Source organism: Danio rerio, chromosome 14, assembly GCF_049306965.1.
Source record: "Danio rerio strain Tuebingen ecotype United States chromosome 14, GRCz12tu, whole genome shotgun sequence".
Lineage (NCBI taxonomy): Eukaryota > Metazoa > Chordata > Actinopteri > Cypriniformes > Danionidae > Danio > Danio rerio.
The window spans coordinates 55,875,005-55,893,914 of NC_133189.1; the positions used below are offsets into that span (position 1 = coordinate 55,875,005).

At 37.4% G+C, this 18,910-nt stretch overlaps 2 long non-coding RNA genes across 9 annotated transcripts in view; one reads left to right on the plus strand and one right to left on the minus strand.

The window, feature by feature from the left end:
• The window catches only part of LOC141377613 (uncharacterized), a 317,233-nt gene extending 303,406 nt beyond the window's left edge, over positions 1-13,827 (plus strand). For 2 of the 8 annotated variants that reach the window (XR_012390031.1, XR_012390026.1), the window contains 4 exons: positions 4,898-5,125; positions 5,237-5,262; positions 13,192-13,238; positions 13,380-13,827. This is a non-coding gene — a long non-coding RNA (uncharacterized lncRNA). Of the gene's footprint in view, positions 1-4,897; positions 5,126-5,236; positions 7,014-13,191; positions 13,239-13,379 lie in introns of those variants that run through there. The other 6 variants (XR_012390024.1, XR_012390030.1, XR_012390029.1 and 3 more) reach the window with 4 other exon arrangements.
• Positions 1-18,910, minus strand: part of LOC137487628 (uncharacterized) — a 545,963-nt gene that overhangs the window by 153,457 nt on the left and 373,596 nt on the right. The gene's annotated exons all lie outside the window — the stretch shown is intronic.

Genomic DNA, 18,910 nt, shown 5'->3' on the forward strand with positions numbered 1-18,910 from the left:
ATAGTGTATGAGTGTGAATGCAAAAGTGTATGGGTGTTTCCCAGTGTTAGGTTGCAGCTGGAAGGGCATTCAATTCAATTCACCTATTTTTGTACAGGTCTTTTACAATGTAGATTGTGTCAAAGCAGCTCCACATAGAATATCATAGTAAATGGAAACAGTGTAGTTCACTATTCAGTGTTTAAGTTCAGTTCAGTTTAGCTCAGTTCAGTGTGGTTTAATAATCACTACTGAGAGTCCAAACACTCAAGAGCAAGTTCATCGATGCGCAGCTCTACAGATCCCGAATCATGCAATCTAGTGCCGACAGCGGCAAGAAAAAAACTTCACTAATTGACAAAAGTGAATTTAAAAAAAAAACTCGAGAGAACCAGGCTCAGATGGGTATGAACATTTCTCCTCTGACGAAACATGTTGTGCAGAGCTGCAGTCTAGGCGCTGGAGGCTGTAAGCTGGACTCAGCGAAGACTTGTCTGTCCCTGGAGCATCACAGGAATCTGTCTCATGCTCTCCACTCCTCCATGAGCAACACAGCAGCTGCTCAGGATACGGCCTGGTCCAGGATTATGGAAACCTTAGGATCTAGTCGCTGGTCTTGGATCGAATCAGTGGCACTGTGTGGTCAGAGGGCCTTGAGATGAGTATCTCCAGGTGGAAATAGAGAATAAAGACAATAATTAGCTTAGCTGCTTTTAATAGTGTATATAAACAAGATGCAGAAACCTGTATAGAGCACATTCATGTATCATATCGCTAAGTGATGTCCTGAGTCTGTGCTTTAATCTAGTTTTGAACTGGGAGAGTGTGTCTGAGCCTCGGACATTATCAGGAAGGCTATTCCAGAGTTTAGGAGCCATAAATGAGAAGGCTCAACCTCCTTTACTCGACTTTGCTATTCTAGGTACTACCAGAAGCCCTGAGTTTTGAGATCTTAAAGAGTGAGTTGGATTGTAGCGAGGTTGGTCAGATAAACAGGAGCTGGATTATTTAAAGCTTTATAGGTAAGAAGAAATATTTTAAATACGAAACTTAACAGGCAGCCAGTGTAAGGAGAATAAAATTGGGGTGATATGATCATATCATTCGCTGCGTAAAACATATGCTGGATAAGTTTGTGGTTCATTCCGTGTGGTGACTCCAGATTAATAAAGGGACTAAGCCGAAATGAAAATGAATGATTGAATGAAACTGCAAAAACGTACTTCAACATACATTTGACTGAAGTTTGTTGGTAAAAATGAACACTAGGGGGCAGTGTGACTAGTGAAATGCTGAGTTTTAAAAGTTGAACTCCTGGGGCTCTATTTTAAAAAACTAGGCACAAAGTCTAAAGCGCAGGGTGCAAACGCATTAAGGACGTGTCCGAATCCACTTTCGCTACTTTAAGGACGGAAAAATCAACTTTGCCCCGCAGCACATGGTCTAACAGGGTCTATTACAATGTGTACGCGCCAGTGTCAGACATTGCCAGGGATTTAATAAGTAATTTTTGGAGAACAGGTGAGATATCAGAGAAAGCCAGACAAAAAAAGGACTGTAAAGCAGTATGCATTACAGGGGTATATTCATGACTTAACACACAACCGATTAGAAACAAATTTAATCAAAAATAAAACTAGGTTAGCCTAGCCGCCTCAAACGCTAACCATTCAACAGCTTAGTTCATGCACAGCAGGAGAGGTGAACTTTTAAATAATCTAATAATAACTATCTAAAGAGTGATTTCTCCTGGTAGGCTTTTGGTGTGCAATGAAATATAGCATTACTAAACGACGAGGAAACACGCATGGACAGTGCTTCTACATCATTCATTCATTGGATGAACAACCAGAAAGGGGAAATTGATGGATTTGTGCTGAATATTAGCATCATTGACCTATAATTGACCTATCAGTATGTTTGCGTGCTCTTTATCTAGTTTCTATTCTAATCTGCAGTTAAGTGGAATAAATAAATACATTGAAATGCAAAGAATAAATAGCAGAGGTGAACAAATAGATTTTCCCTACCAGCAAATATTAATCGGACACCAAATATAAAAGCAGACACTAACCTTAGCATCGTCACCAATAACTAAACCTCCAAAAGACCAATGCAAACATCAGTGAATTGTAGCTCTGACATGGACATGAGGCTTATTTACTTTATTTACTAAATAATCTAAATTACTTAAACGTCAATCATATTTGTCTATCCCCATGTGGTCATCTTTTCTGGCATTTGCTTGTTCGAGTCTGGTGAAGCAGACAAAAGAGAGGAAAGCAATGTAAAATCAAGGTAAAACTATGTGATCGCAGTGCACTTTTCTTTCACGTCTGCTTTTGAAAATAAAAGCAGACGTGGACTTAGGTGAGTGGCTCGCTAGCTGGATGCATACTAGAAGAAAATGTACAACAAATAAGTAATCCATCTCAGATTCTCTAAAACGTAGACAGCGCCCTCTAGTGGATTTGTCATCGGAAACATGCCACCAAATGTATCCGAAGCAACGAGTTTTACTTTTGGTAAAAATGTAAAAACTTGAGGAATTGTGTTAGGAATGCCTTTAGGGGTGTTCACATCAAAGTAACATACTAAAATGTAAACATTTCTGACAGGTTTTATTTACAGACAACAACGCTGACAAACTATCAAAACAGATATATGAGAATGACTTAAAGCGCTGTATTTCTCATACATGTTGTTTAGGTCGTCAAGTACTTGCTCATGCTTACTAATACATGCTTGACCTTATGATAATGATGCATGATAATACACATGACCTCACTGTTTACTTAACCCCTTATGGGACAAAATCTGTATTATTTGTATGTACATGTTGCGTAAACACCGATTTAGTATTTTGTCTCTTCCAAGTTTGAGGAAAATCTTTTTTCTCACACACTCAGACACGCACTTTAATTTGCTGTTATACTCCATATGATATCCAGAAACTAAGCTTTTTTTAACCTTCTATCTAAAGCCCTGGAGGGTGTCCTGCATAGTTTAGCTCCAACTTTGACACACCTGCCTGGAAGTTTCTAGTATAGATAGAAAGAGCTTGATTAGCAGTAGGTAGTGCTGTCGCCTCACAGTTAGAAGGTCGCTGCGTCGCTGGCTCGAACCTCGGCTCAGTTGGCGTTTCTGTGTGGAGTTTGCATGTTCTCCCTGCCTTTGCATGGGTTTCCTCCAGGTGCTCCGGTTTTCCCTGCGGTACAGGTGAATTGGGTAGGCTAAATTGTCCGTAGTATATGAGTGTGTGTGTGAATATGTGTGTGGATGTTTCCCAGAGATGGGTTGCGGCTGGAAGGGCATCCGCTGTGTAAAAACTTGCTGGATAAGTTGGCGGTTCATCCTGCTGTGGCAACCCCGGATTAATAAAGGGACTAAGCCAACAAGAAAATGAATGAATGAATGAATGAATGAATGAATGAATGAATGAATGAATGAATGAATGAAACAAAGCCAAAAACACATGCTAAAAATTTCTGAACAAGACTAAGCCGACAAGAAAATGAATGAATGATAGCCAGGGGTATGTCATAAGTAGAAGAAATAAGCACAAATGTCAAAGCATATCCAAAGGCCAGACCTCAGAGGGTTAGACAGCACCTGGATAAACTTGGAATTATTTTAAAAGACTAATACATTTATAATCTGTAATATACATTATTTTAAAAAACAGTAACAGGGAAGATGCTTTATTTTAACCAGTTAAACTCTGCTGCTATTTTGGGATTTCCACCTGGATTTTGCTTCCCAAATCCACATGCAGAGGTGTAAATGCAAAAATTTGGTATCATTTTAAAGAAAACCCTTTGAATTTTCATAAAACACTATTGAAAGTGTTTAAAATAACTGTATATGTTGTCTGTGTTATAATAAACACCTAATAAAAGAGGCGCTTTTTGTATTTTTTTTATAAACTCAAATTTGAGTGAAATTGAAAGTGTACCTTTTAGGTTGTGTGTGGTCTAGCGTGCTGTTATTAATGTTGGTGGTTCCTGCACATGTCTGTAATCATAGGTTAAAAGAAAAATGTCTCCACCATAATCTATGCAAAAGTTATTGCATTCCAACTGATGAGAGGTGCTGTACAAGCCACAGGGAGCGATCCTTGTTTTCATATTACACTATTCTTTTGTTTGATCAAACATAATTCACTGTGTTTGGAGCACGTCAGACATATAAAAGGATTACTTATGCACATCACCTCAAAAACAGAGGAGAACGGCCCTGAAGTGCACAGCATAAGGTAAGAGATGACAGCTGTCTGTGCTATCTGGGGCTGCTTATTGATCATAAATGTATTATTTTCACTTCTGCGCCATGGAAACACCGCGATTCATTCAACAACTGTTTGATATGTGAATATAATTCAGTAAAAAGAATGCTAGAACCGTATGAGCACCAGCAAGAGCTTTCATTTGAGCTATAACTTGTACATGTGTCATAAAAATATGAAAATGAACCAATGTAAAATACCCAGCTCGGGTATCCAAAATACTGTGTATTTAAGTGTAAATAACTTTTGTACGGTAGTATAAAAACCAAAGTGATGCATATGTGCATAAAATATAGATTCTACACTTTCAATTGAAACCTCTTAAGGGGGTACCGGGTCCGCAGAGTTTAACTGGTTAACAAACAAAGTAAGATGTATATATGCATTTTCTCACATATGATTAGAAAATGTCAATGCTTTAATAACAGTATCACTCAAACATCAAGTAAACCTCTTATTCTGCATTATAATTGTAGAGTGACTCATCGATGATTCATTAAATGGCTGACGTGCCCTCATACTGTATATACATTCTCAGATGTAAACATGCATGATGGTGTTGCCCACCTATAGGGAGAAACATTTCATTTCTCATTTATAAAAGCCGAATCAATGTCTCCATTGTGCCCGCAGGTGCCGCAGCAGAAGATCTCCTCTGGAGTCTGTGATCCTCCTCCAAATCCCTGCACTTCAAGCTCTTCTTGTGTATCTGATCACATTAACTGCTTCCAAGTCCACTGCTTTAGCAAAGGAGCTTGGAGAATAGCTGCCGTCTCCAGGAGGAAAAAAGTGCACAACTCCAGACTTCATGCTCATGGATGGTGAAAAGCACAATAAGCTCATGAAGGAGCTCAGAATAAGGTGAGAAAGACGGTTTGAGTGTGACAAAGAGAAGAGTTGTGGGTAAATAGTTTGTTTTTTTGGTGCATTGTTCATGATTTGAATGCTCTAATACTGTTTTTCACCTTCCAGATGGAGAAACTGTGAAATGAAAGCATGTGAGTGCCATGCATATACAGTTAAGCCTGAAATAATTCACACCCCTGGCAAATTCTGACTGCCACTTTTTGTTCAAATGTACATAAAAGCTGAGAAATTTTTTTTTTTTTACCACAATGATGCCTCTTTTACAGTTGAAGTCAGAAATATTAGCCCTGTTTGAATATATATTTTCCCCCAAGTTCTGTTTAACGAAGGTTTTTTAAACATATTTTAAACACAATAGTTTTAATAATTAATTGATTTCCTTTCTGCTTGTCATGATAACAGCACATAGTATTTGACTATATTATTCAAGACTGTATTCAGCGTAAAGTGACATTTAAAGGGGTGGTCCACTATATCATTTTAATCTGTAGTTGATGTGTAATGTAGCTGTGTGAACATAAGCAACATCTCTGAATGTCAAAAGTTCTAAGTTCAATGCAAAGGGAGACCTTGGTTTTTACAGAGTTAGCTTAGCAAAGCCTACAATGAACAAATTTTGGGGACTACAAAAAAATACTTCCGCCTCCTTTGAGATCACACAGGTTCGTTTACTGCGCACACAAACTGTGCATGCAGGTAAGGGCGGTGGCCAGAGGCGCTGTAACGTTATAGCAGAGATGAAGCTAAAAATGCGTCTAAACTCGGCTGTTTCCACAGAGCTTTGTCTGTTTCTGTATTTGGGCTTCCAAAGGACACGACACAAACACAGAAGTGCTTACAGTTCAATATTAATTATGCTCCAGAGAATTATAAAATACACAGCAAGCATGATTTGACAAAACAGCTTCCAGAATCTCTCCCAGTTCAGTGCTGGATTCAGCTAAAATCTCCTCAAAGCAGAAGCTCTGAGCTACAACCTGTGAGTGTTTTTATTAGTTAAAATTAATCATGACATGTTCAGTGTCTAGCGTTAACGGTTTGCTGTAGCAACGATGTAAACAATGGGAAATGCTGCTTTGCGGGCAAACGATTTAGCTACAAATTCATATTTATCAGTCAAACTGCTGTAAACACACACACACACACACACACACACTCCACCAGCACGTTTGTGTCTCTTATGTGTGTGCGCGCACGACTGCATTGATTGTCTTCAGGCAGCTTTTCCATGTGTTTCACATCTCAGATAATGAAGTCGCAAAAGATATGTGGATGATTCATATTACTTACACCTGCATATTGCGGATACATGTGAAAGGCGTCGTGTAATGCATAGAGTTAAAAAAAAATACAGGTTAGCTTACCTGACTCGTGGTCGCAGCAGAATAATAAATCAAGGCTCACACAGGTCTCATCCCACATCTTGTGCTTTATTCTTCTGTCACGATACATTACAGAAAATAACTTAATCCGAGCATCAGAGAAAAAGAAAAAAACCTCCCGCGCACATGCGCTCGTTACAGAAAGTTCACACATTTACTCACACACACACATAGACACACACAAAGACGCAGACAACATTCACACACACACATAGACACACACATAGACGAGGTCTCTTAAAGGAGCCACGCCCCATTTTCACTCGTTACAGACACTTGTCAGATGTTATTTTAGAGCAGGCAGGAGGTTGACTGATTGTTTACACAGCAGAAAAGCGCGTGCTGTACGGGCGTGATGTGGAGCCGATCCGCATATCAGCACATTATGACGATGACCAATCAGAGTCACTTAAGGGCGGGCCTTTCAGAGGAACTAGGAAATATATCAGTCATTTTCATGTTAGCTGAATAGCTGTGTATAATCAAAGTGAGATTTATACAAAAAAAAAAAAAACACGATTACCTTCAAGTGAAACATGAGCACAAATTGCTTTGCATCTTTGTAGCACAACCAAGCCTTAAAATTACATTCTAGACCCCCCCCCCCCCCCCCCCTTTAAAGGCTTCACTGGGTTATTTAGGGTAAAGTTAGGGTAATTAGGCAAGTCATTGTATAACAGTGGTTTGTTCTGGAGACAATCCAAAACAAATATTCTTTAAGGGGGCTAATAATATTGACACTAAAATGGATTTAAAACAATTACAAACTGCTTTTATTCCAGCCGGAATAAAACAAATAAGACTTTCTGCAGAAGAAAAATATTATCAGACCTACTGTGAAAATGTCCCTGCTCTGTTAAACATCATTTGAGAAATAATTTAAAAAGAGTAATAATCTTGCCCTCAACTGTACATTGTCTTATTATATTTTGGGAGAAGTTTGTGTCATTTCCGGTCCAAAAAAAACTTGCTGGTTGAGTAGAAGTACCTTTAAGTTTTTTTTAACGAATTTGCCTGGGGTATAAATAATTTTCGTGCTTAAATGTATGTTTAAAAAAACATCATTTGAAGAAATTCCCTTTTCTGACTAAATGCAGAATATTTTGTATGCAACATTTGAGGTATGAAATAATTCATTATATTATAGTGAATATTATATAAATACTGTAGGCCAGATGAGACTCACCAAATTAAATGAGCAAAAGTGGTTGTATATATAGTAGGGATGTTACGGTATTGTAAATACCGTCATACCGCAATATTAATTTTTTTCGATATTACCGTAGTCACATGACTCGGTAAAACTATAGATCTTCTTAGAAAATTTGCTCAGGCGAATGAAGCAAACGGGAGGTAGCGAAAACTACAATTCCCATCAGCACATGCTTGACCATCATCCCTTGCGGTCTGTTGTCGCTACAGATCCAGTAATGCGGAAATGGAGTGTGCTGCTAGAAGCGGGGATGAAAAAGAGCTGGAAAACTCTAAAGCGGGTGTTGTCGCCGCGCGCGTCCTGAATAGCGGTGTTGTCGCGCGAGTTCTTATCAGCTGTGTTGTCGCGCGCGTTCTGAATAGCGGTGTTGTCGCGCGAGTTCTTATCAGCTGTGTTGTCGCGCGCGTTCTGAATAGCGGTGTTGTCGCGCGAGTTCTTATCAGCTGTGTTGTCGCGCGCGTACTGAATAGCGGTGTTGTCGCGCGAGTTCTTATCTGCTGTGTTGTCGCGCGAGTTCTTATCAGCTGTGTTGTCGCGCGCGTTCTGAATAGCGATGTTGTCGCGCGAGTTCTTATCAGCTGTGTTGTCGCGCGCGTTCTGAATAGCGATGTTGTCGCGCAAGTTCTGAATAGCGATGTTGTCGCGCGAGTTCTTATCACCTGTGTTGTCGCGCGCATACTGAATAGCGGTGTTGTCGCGCGAGTTCTTATCAGCTGTGTTGTCGCGCGAGTTCTTATCAGCTGTGTTGTCGCGCGCATTCTTATCAGCTGTGTTGTCGCGCGCATTCTTATCAGCTGTGTTGTCTTTTACCAGATTATATTTATATGATAATTTTCCTTTAAACCCATCTCTATCTAAGTGAGTGAGTGATTAAATGTTGAATGTGATGAGTTTTCAACAATACTAAATTGAAACTTTATTTTTTTACATGGTTTAATAATTTTTTGTTATTAAAATTGAAGTTCCTGTTTCAAAGCTTACAGATAGATGGCTAATTTGTATGTCATTGACACTTTTGGCACTTTTTTGGAGTATTTTCATAAGTTTTGTTTTTTCCTGTAAATGATTCAATAAATACCGTACCGTGACATTCATACCGAGGTATTACCGTACCGTGAAATTCTGATACCGTTACATCCCTAATATATAGAGTATATGCAAGTAAATACAATGTGTACTTGAAAGCAAGGTTAGTTTAGTAAATTAAGACTGAAACAAGACTAAAACTGTTGGTCAAATATCATTTTAGTCGAGTGAAATCAAAAAGGGAGAAGGTGAGTTGAATAAATTAAATTGGCCGTAGTGTATGAGTGTGTTTGAATGTGAGAGTGTATAGGTGTTTCCCAGTACTGGGTTGTAGCTGGAAGAGCATCCGCTGTGTAAAACATATGCTGGAATAGTTGGCGGTTCATTCCGCTGTGGTGACCCCTGATGAATAAAGTGACTAAGCCAAAGGAAATTGAATGAATGAAAGTTTAAATAAAGTTAAATTCAAGAGTTCGCCCTTAGCTGATGATTGATTAGGGAGCTTGTTTGGCATGCTGTCTCGGGAGAGAGCCCTGAACTTCTGAGATCCTCGAGCCCGGGGCTCCCTCCCGTTGCAGAGCGAGAGGAGAGTCCGAGTTCAGTTAGGTCTCGAGAACTCCCCTGATTGATAATGTTGGAAGTAGATTAATGCTATGAAGTGTCTATGCTGTCAATTTACTTATGTTACATGTCTTTAGTCTGTGGGAGGAAACCGGAGAGCCCGGTGAAAACCCATGCAAACACGAGGAGAACATGCAAACTCCGCACAGAAATGCCGACCTGACCAGGAAGTATCCTAGCCGGTGACATTCTTGCTGTGCGGCTGTGGTGCTAACCACTAGGCCTCCGTGCTGCCCTGACAAGGAAATGGGAGGAATAGGGGTGGAAGGGGGGATTCTTCAAGGCGAAGATGGCTGAAGTAAGACACTCTGGTTATTTATAGTGGTTAAGGAGTCGTCTGATTGGTAAATCAGTGTTAGCTAATGTGGACCAGGTGCTATCAATCACAAGCACGTGCTCCTCTCGAAATTAGTTTATAAGTAAACTTCACTAAAAATTATTGTTATTATCGGCGCCAGTGGTGTAGTGGTTAGTGCGCCGACACATGCACTCCGATGCTCGCGGCGACCCGGGTTCAATTCCACCTCGTGGTCCTGTGCCGATCCTTCCCCTCTCTCTGCTCCCCATGCTGTCCTGTCAATTCTCTCTACTGTCCTATCAAAAATAAAGGTGAAAACCCCGAAAAAATTATTATTAAAATTTTTTTTTAAATCATTATCATCAATAATTGTGTAATGTTTCCCTGTGATGAGCCATCCGCTGCGTAAATAATATGCTGGATAAGTGGGTGGTTCATTCCGCTGTGGCTACCCCAGATTAATAAAGGGACTAAGCTGAAAATGAAATGAATGAATGAATGAATGAATAATTGTTTAAATCGTGGTCAAGATAGTCATTATTTAACTCCGTAATAACCACATGTTGACGATATGTGCTCAATTAAAATAAAAGGTAGATGGATTAACGAATTAACTGATAAATAAAATGTAATAAATAAATAAACCATAAAAATAATAATAAAATAAAAATAAAACTAATTAATTATGATTTATGAATGAATAAACAAACAAATGAATAAATAAACAAATAAAATAAAATTTAATTTAATTAAAAACATAAATAATATTATTAATTCCTATTTTCAGTCATTATTTCACTTAGTATTATTCACATTTTCACTCTTGGAAACCCATTTTTGGTGACCCACATGCACAGAGCACTTAAATAAGACGTCTCTTTCCCCACTCTCAGCCTCCAGAATGCAGGCTGGCAAACTGTATTGGAACCCTCAGATTTAATAACTGGCTGACCCGTATTTGGCATCAATACCCTGCAGTGAATGTGCTCCTGTAACTGTCCTCAGACCTGCGTTTTTGCACCGTTGCTTTTTACAAAATAGTTTGAGTTCAGCAGAATTGAGGTGTGAATCTCTCTCTGGAGCTCACAGCAACATCTCAAGAGTTTTATAGCAGATTTATTAATGAGATTCATATACTTATTTTAACACCTTCACTTCTAAGGGCCATAATTTGTTTAATCTGTAAATGTACAATGAATGTTATGAGTGTTACTGTAAATGGGATTATGTAATTATGTATCATATCCTGTCCTATCCTTTGGCTAAGTCCCTTTATTTATTAAAGGTTGCCACAGGGGAATGAACCGCCAACTATTCCAGCATATGTTTTACAAAATGGATGCCCTTCCAGCCGCAGTCTAGTACTGGGAAACACCCATACACTCACATACATACATACACACACACTATAAGCTATTTTTAATTTTACAATTCCCCTATAGCGCATGTGTTTGGACTGTGGGGGAAATCGGAGCACCTGGAGGTAACCCACGGGAACAAGGGGAGAACATGCAAACTCCACACTGAAATGCCAACTGGCTCAGCTGGGACTGGCTAACCACTGCGACACCCTTTTATTTCATTTTATTTTCATTCATTCATTCATTTTCTTTCCGGCTTAGTGCCTTTATCAATTTGGGATCGCCACAGCGGAATGAACCGCCAACTTATCCAGCATATTTTGTACTCAGCGGATGCCCTTTCAGCTGAAACCCATCACTGGGAAACAATCATACACAAGGGGAGAACACGCAAACTCCACACAGAAATGCCAACTGATCCAGCCTGGGCTCAAACCAGCGATCTTCTTGCTGTGAGGCGATTGTGCTACCCACTGCGTCACCCTGCTGCCTTATTTTATTTTATTTTATTTTATTTTAGCACATGTTGTCGATATGTGTTTAATGATTTACATGATTTAAATAATTATTGACAGTAATAATAATAATATTTTTTAAATGAAATTATAATGAAATATGTTCTATTCATTCATCCATACAAAATTTATGTTAGTTAAATAGTTTGTTTATAATTTATTTTATTACTTTTTAAAATAGTTTGTTTATTTATTTAATTTCATGTATTTGTTTGTTCATTCATTCATCCACTATTTATCATATATTATTTTTTTTATTTTAGCACACTGTCAATATATATTGTCAATATGTCCTTAATACAAATAAATATTATCTTGATCGTTATTTAAATAATTATTGATAATATTATTATTTTTGTCATTTTGCTGTATTTTTTGTTTTAATTTTTTTGTTTGTTTGTCTATTTATTTATTTTTATTAGAATATACAAAAAGTACACAATTTGAGATGAAACAAATACAAAGAAAATAAAACAATAACAAAAATACCAAAAACAACAATAATACAGTCAAATACTGTCAGGTGCGTGTGTTTGTGTATGTAAAGGTCACTTGTTAAACTTAAACAGTTCAGAGTACTTACAAAAGGAATTACAGTCACTAAATGAAGTAAGTAATATATATATATATATTTATGTGTGTGTGTGTGTATGTATATATATATATATATATATATATATATATATATATATATATATATATATATATATATATATATATATATATGTGTGTATATATATATATATATATATATATATATATATATATATATATATATACACACATAAAAAAGAAAAGAAAGAAACCAGTTAGTGATAAGGAGTGACAACAATGCTAGTGATAATATGATTGTAAAAATGACAGTAAACAAGCAAGAAAGGACACGAGTAATAATCATTAACAGGCAATACAATAATAATAAGAAGAAGAAATAAATCACAAGTACAACACCAACTACTACCACTACTACTACAGAGTTTATAATGTTACAACTATTACTACTGCTACTACAGCCACAACCACTACTACTACTACTACTGATACCATTACAACGACTACTACCACTACATCTACTACAACAATGTCTGCTACTACAACATCTCCATCAACAACTATCTGCTACTTCTGATACTACTACACCGACAATGACTGCTGCTACTACTACTACAACTACTACACATCCACTACTTCTGATACCACTATATCAACGACATCAACTACTACAGATACTACTTCAACTATTCCTTCAAAAAAAAAAAAAACAACTACAACTATAACCGCTTCCACTACTATGACTTCTACAACAACTACAGCAACCTGAATAATGACAATGGTAGAAATCCCATTGACAAAAAATGATAATGAGGAGTTAACTGGACAAGTCAGGACAGTAATAATACTAATGATAACAAATGTAGAGGTAATAATATAAATGATAATATTGAGGAGGTTGTTTATTTATTTAATTGTAATCCACCATTCGTCCTGTTTTATTTTATATAATTTTACCATGTAGTCTTTTACCCGTATTTCTGTTTTGTGCAGATCAGATCAAGAATATGATCGTTTTATGCATATATATGTGGAAAAATCTCCCTTTGGGATTCAGATTATTTATTTAATATTGCAGTTTCTCCTTTACAGCATGGCATACAGTAGATTTACAGCAACATGATGAGAATGTGACCAAGGTAAGAACTGAACCTGCTGTGAATCAATGGCTTTTTTATATTTATCAAAGCATGTACAGTACACCTCCCGCTGCGTCCCATTTCCAAATGGTATTTTTAACTCCGCTTGCTCTTTGTCTGCATAATTCTGTACTTTCCCAGAGCTTGCCGTCTTTCCCATGTGAAAATGTGTGCATCAGGATTCCCTGAACTCCAGAAGAAGTGGGGATTGAGACTGTGACAATGGGAACGGTATTACAATGCGGATCCTCAAAGGCCTGGACACAAAAGCAGGAACAAACCGTAAGAAGATGGACGAGGAAACTCATTAGCTTAGCGGCCCCCAGTCGGAGAACATAATATGCTGAGCAGTTCTCTGTTTATTTCTTATCTTATTTCTGGTGCTTCAAAGCCACGGCCGTCCTGAAGTCCTGATTTTCAGTGTCCTGGAATAGGTGCCTTTATAAACTCACTCCTTTATACTGAAAATCATCAACTGCGGTTTAAAAAATATAGGAAGGTGCAGGAGTGTGTTGTGTTGAGCTATATTGAGAAATAAAATTAGTATGAATGGATAGTTCTGGAGTTTTTTAGGGTTTTTAATTCAATTTAATGTTATTTTATTTAGTTTCATTTAGTTTTATTTTACTTGTTTATTTTATTTCATTTCGTTTTTTTGTTTGTTTAATTCTATTTATTTGTTCATTAATTTATCCATCCACCATCTGTCGTATTTTATTTATTTTTTATTATTTTCCTTTTATGTTTCTATGCTTTTATGTTGTTTAATTTAAATTTATTTTATTTTATTGGTTGTTTAATTAATTAATTAATTTAATTATTCATTACTCCTATTTTATTTTTAGATTAATTTAAGTTTTTTTATTCATTCATCCATCCTATTTAATTGTCTATTAGTTTGTTTAATTTTATATATTTATTATACTATTCATTTACCATCCATACTATTTATTGGTTGTTTAATTTTATTTATTTATTTATTTATTTATTTATTTATTTATTTATTTATTTATTTATTTATTTATTTTCATTTCATCCTATTTTATTTTTATATATTTTTTTGTTTAATTGAATTTATTTTTTTATTCATTCATCCTTTCTATTTTATTGGTTGTTTAATTTAATTTATTAGTTTATTTATTTAATTATGCATTATTCCTATTAAATTTTTTGTTTAATTTATTTTTTTTATTCATTCATCCATCATATTTTATTGTTTGTTTGTTAGTTTGTTTAATTTTATTATATATTTATAAAAGTATTCATCTACCATCCATACTATTTTTAATTTATTTTTTACTTTATTTATTTGTTTATTTAATTTTTATGTTATGTTATTTATCTATTTATTTATTCATTGGTTGGTTGTTTTATTTATTTAATTGTATCATTATTTTATGTATTCACTCATTCATCCATCTTATTTTATTGTTTGTTTGTTTAATTTTATTTATTTATTAAATTATCCATCCATCATCCATCCTATTTCATCTTAATTAAATTAAAATGTGTTTGTTTGTTTGTTTGTTTGTTTGTTTGTTTGTTTGTTTGTTTGTTTGTTCCACCATCCACCATCCCTCCTATTTTATTTTATTGTTTGTTTGTATAATTTTATGTATTTGTTTATTCATTCATCCACCCTCCGTGCAGCCTATTAAATTAAATTTTTCTTAGTTAATTAGACACTTGACCTGCATGTCACATGCTCTCTTTGTACTTAAAAACTGTTTTTGTAAATTTTATTTGATGCTGTCTAAAAAGGTTGCCTTTATTCTCCAAATGAGTTATGGATGTGTTTTGAGGATAACATGCATTAAATCTTATCTCCTATTCCCTACATGTTATCTTATAATAACACATCTTGGAATGTCTCGACTGACCAATCAGAATTCAGTATTCCACACGGCAAAGTAATAATGCACTATAACCGTACGTTCACACCGAAAACGGCAAGAGCAACAAAGTAGCCGGAAGTCATTCATTTTCAATGAGAGCCGGCGGCGAGGAGCAGCTCGGCACGTCTTCGCCAGTGTATGCGTCGAGGAGAGTTGAAATCAAGTCAACTTTATGGTGATGAGCTATGACGCTGTTCAGCAGCAAGCAATCAGAATAAAGACGTCCACCGCTTGATAGAAGTCCAGAGAATACAGACCTGTGAACTTTGGTTCTGACAACAGTTGTTCCCTAGTGTTTGATGATTGCGGTTGCCGGATTTTTAATTATTTACAATGTTTTCTTACAGGAACATGCATGAAATAAGTTACTGGCGAGTTACTGATGTGCATTAATGTTGAATATATTTATCTTTAAAAAAGCGGGAATCTCACACGACAGTACAAAACAGTACTGCTGCTTTAGGATATTTCAGACATATGGACACATTGGATGATTAAGTGGAGCAAAGCCACACCACACGCAACTTGATCTTCCATTGTTAAATTAGTTTGATAAGAAATGCGCAACGTTTTCATGTTAGTAAGCATGTTTTATGCAGGAATGTAACTGAAATGCTGCAACGGCCCTGTAGGAGCCATTTTTTGTGTTGTAGTGATTTATGTTGTCCACTAGGTGTCACTAACTGAAAACTATAACTGAGGTGCCTGTGTAAGCGAGGAAGAGCGTCAGGTATGGGAAAGCACACGGTTTTTGACCGTGCCAAAGAGTAACTTGTTTGCTAGCCAGAAAACAGCAGTGTTTAGATATGTGCTGTGTGTACATGGAGTGAATGTTATATTGACATGATAAAGAAGAAAGGAGAAGCAAAGATTGAGGCTTTGTTTAATTCACCTGCACAAATAAAGACATTCTGCTTGAAAACAACTTTAGCATGCATGGACTCTGATTGCACGCGTGAAATACGTGCTCACCCCCACAGCAATGGAAGGCTGTTATAGGCCCCTTTAAATACAAGATCAATGTAGCGAATTTTGACGCTCTCACCGCCGGAGATGAAGGCAGACAGCGTTGTCACCAGGGCGGCCAGAGCGACCTTAGATGCTCTCACTGCTTTCAGTGTGAACGCACAGTGACATACCTCCTTGTGACCAGCACGTAAATGTGTGCAAATGCATTAGCAATTTAAACATCACCGGACTAAAACTAGCAAAAACACTTCAATCGCGTCTGTATGATAAGGGGATTACTTGATCACTCCCAAAAAAAGAAGGTTAAATAAAATATAAATAAATAACTGAGCAACAAATTTGAAGAGCTATTACCACAAAGTGACTTGCGCTTGCTTGCTGTATGAGGAAAGAAAGTTCTTTGTAGTGCAAATGATGCCCTTGTTCACAAATTCCCTTTTGACTTATCACAGTAGAGCAGATCGTCCCCTCACTTCACCCCGCTGCACTTCTGCTGTTTACAGATCCGCCCGGGACATGCAGACCATGCTGGATCAGCTATAGGTGGCGTTATAGAGAGACTGATGAATGCTGCTTCTGTTTGATCGTGAACTCTCAGTAATAAAGGTACACGAGTTGTCACTGTGGTGGTGCCTTTTCAAAAGGTACAAATTTGTACCTTAAAAAGTCCATATTTATACCTCAAAGGTACATATTGCTACCCCATTCATTAATTTTTTTGTCGGCTTAGTCCCTTTATTAATCCGGGGTCACCACAGCGGAATGAAACGCCAACTTATCCAGCAAGTTTTTACGCAGCGGATGCCCTTCCAGCCGCAACCATCTCTGGGAAACATCCACACACACATTTATACACTACGGACAATTGAGCCAACCCAATTCACCTGTACCGCATGTCTTTGGAATGTGGAGGACACCGGAGCACCCGGAGGAAACCCACGCAAAGGCAGGGAGAACATGCAAACTCCACACAGAAACACCAACTGAGCTGAGGTTTGAACCAGCGACCCAGTGACCTTTTTGCTGTAAGGCGACAGCACTACCTACTGCGCCACTGCCTCGCCCATATTGGTACCTAAGTGTGGTTTATTCATAAACTAATTTCGAGAGGATCACGTGCTTATAATCAACACGGCTGCCTCTGTAATCAGCCCTATTAGATGATTACGGAAGCATCATAAATAACCTGTGTTTTTCACTCCAGTTATCTTCGTCTTGAAGCTCCCCCCCTTTCCACCCCTACATCCTCCCACTTTTTCTGATCGGGCGACACAGTGGCCCAGTGGCTAGTACTGTTGCCTCACAGCAAGAACACCGCCAGTCCAACCCATCGGGCTGGTTGGTGTTTCTGTGTGGAGTTTGCATGTTCTCCCCGTGTTCGCGTGGGTTTTCCCCGGGTTCCCCGGTTTCCTCCCACCGTCCAAATACATTAACCATAGCCAATCGACTAAACCAAATTATCACCCAATACAACCTGTTCTCGAGACCTACCTGACCTCGAATTCCCCTCTCACCCTTCTAACGGGAGGGAGCCCCGGGCTCGAGGATATTACGAGCTCAGGGCTCTCTCCCGGGACAGCATGCCAAATACACTTTATTGACTATCAGCTAAGTGTGAACTCTTGAAAAGTACAAAAGTGTTCCTCTTAAAATTTGTAGGTACTATTATATACTTCTGAGGTACCAAAATGGACCCTTCAAGTACAAATGTGTGCCTTTTGAAAAGGTACCACCCCAGTGACAGCTTTATTTCTGAGAGTGTATAGTCAGATGTGACTGTTTGACTGCTTTGTTCACTTTTTCGTCACCCATTGCTGGCTTTGTCAATTCTTTACTAGTTATTTTTTCCACGGATAATTGGCCACACACAAAAGATATTTTGAGGAATGTTGGGGGGGGGAAAGCATCCATTGACTTCCAAAGTGGAAACAAAAATCCAATTTCTTTATATAATTAATATATTCACCAGTATATCTTCCTTAAACAGGTTTTAACAAGTGGAGCATGAGGAAATGATGACAAGTGTCATGTTTTTAGGTGAACTATACAGTATCCCTTTAAACTGAATTAAATTGTAAACAAACACAAGCACTTCCAATCGATCGACAACCTCAAAGCTCATAACAGGTGAAGGCTTATTGATCATAATCTATCCCCTATGGAGAAAATGAATGTAGTTTTCACTTCCGGAACCAAACTCTCGCTCTCCATTTTCTCTTTAACTGCTTTCTCTCTCGGATATCATTCGACCAGTTGATTTAAAGCGCAACACTGATATAATAATACTTCCCACAGAAAACATATCTGACCCTGCCATTGACTTCCATAGTGGAAACCAAAAATACAATAGAAGTCAATGACTGTTTTATTCCAGTATTTTTTCCTTTGAAGACACTTAAAGAGGTTTTACAAGTGGAGCATGAGGAAATGTTTATCTTTTAGGTGAACTACATCCCTTTAAGTTGATTTATCAATCGATTGACAACCTCAAAGCTCATAACAGGTGAAGGTTTATTGATCAAAATCTATCCCCTATGGAAAAAATGAATGTAGTTTTCACTTCCGGAACCAAACTCTTGCTCTCCATTTTCTCTTTAACTCATTTCTCTTTTAGATATCATTCGACCAGTTGATGTGAAGCACAACACTGATATAATAATGCTCCCCACAGATAACACATCTGATCCTGCACTCTCAGAAATAAAGGTACAAGGGCTGTCACTGGGGCAGTACCTTTTCAAAAGGTAAACATTTGTACCTGAAGAGTCTATAGTGGTACCTCATAGGTACATTTTGTGTGCATTTGGG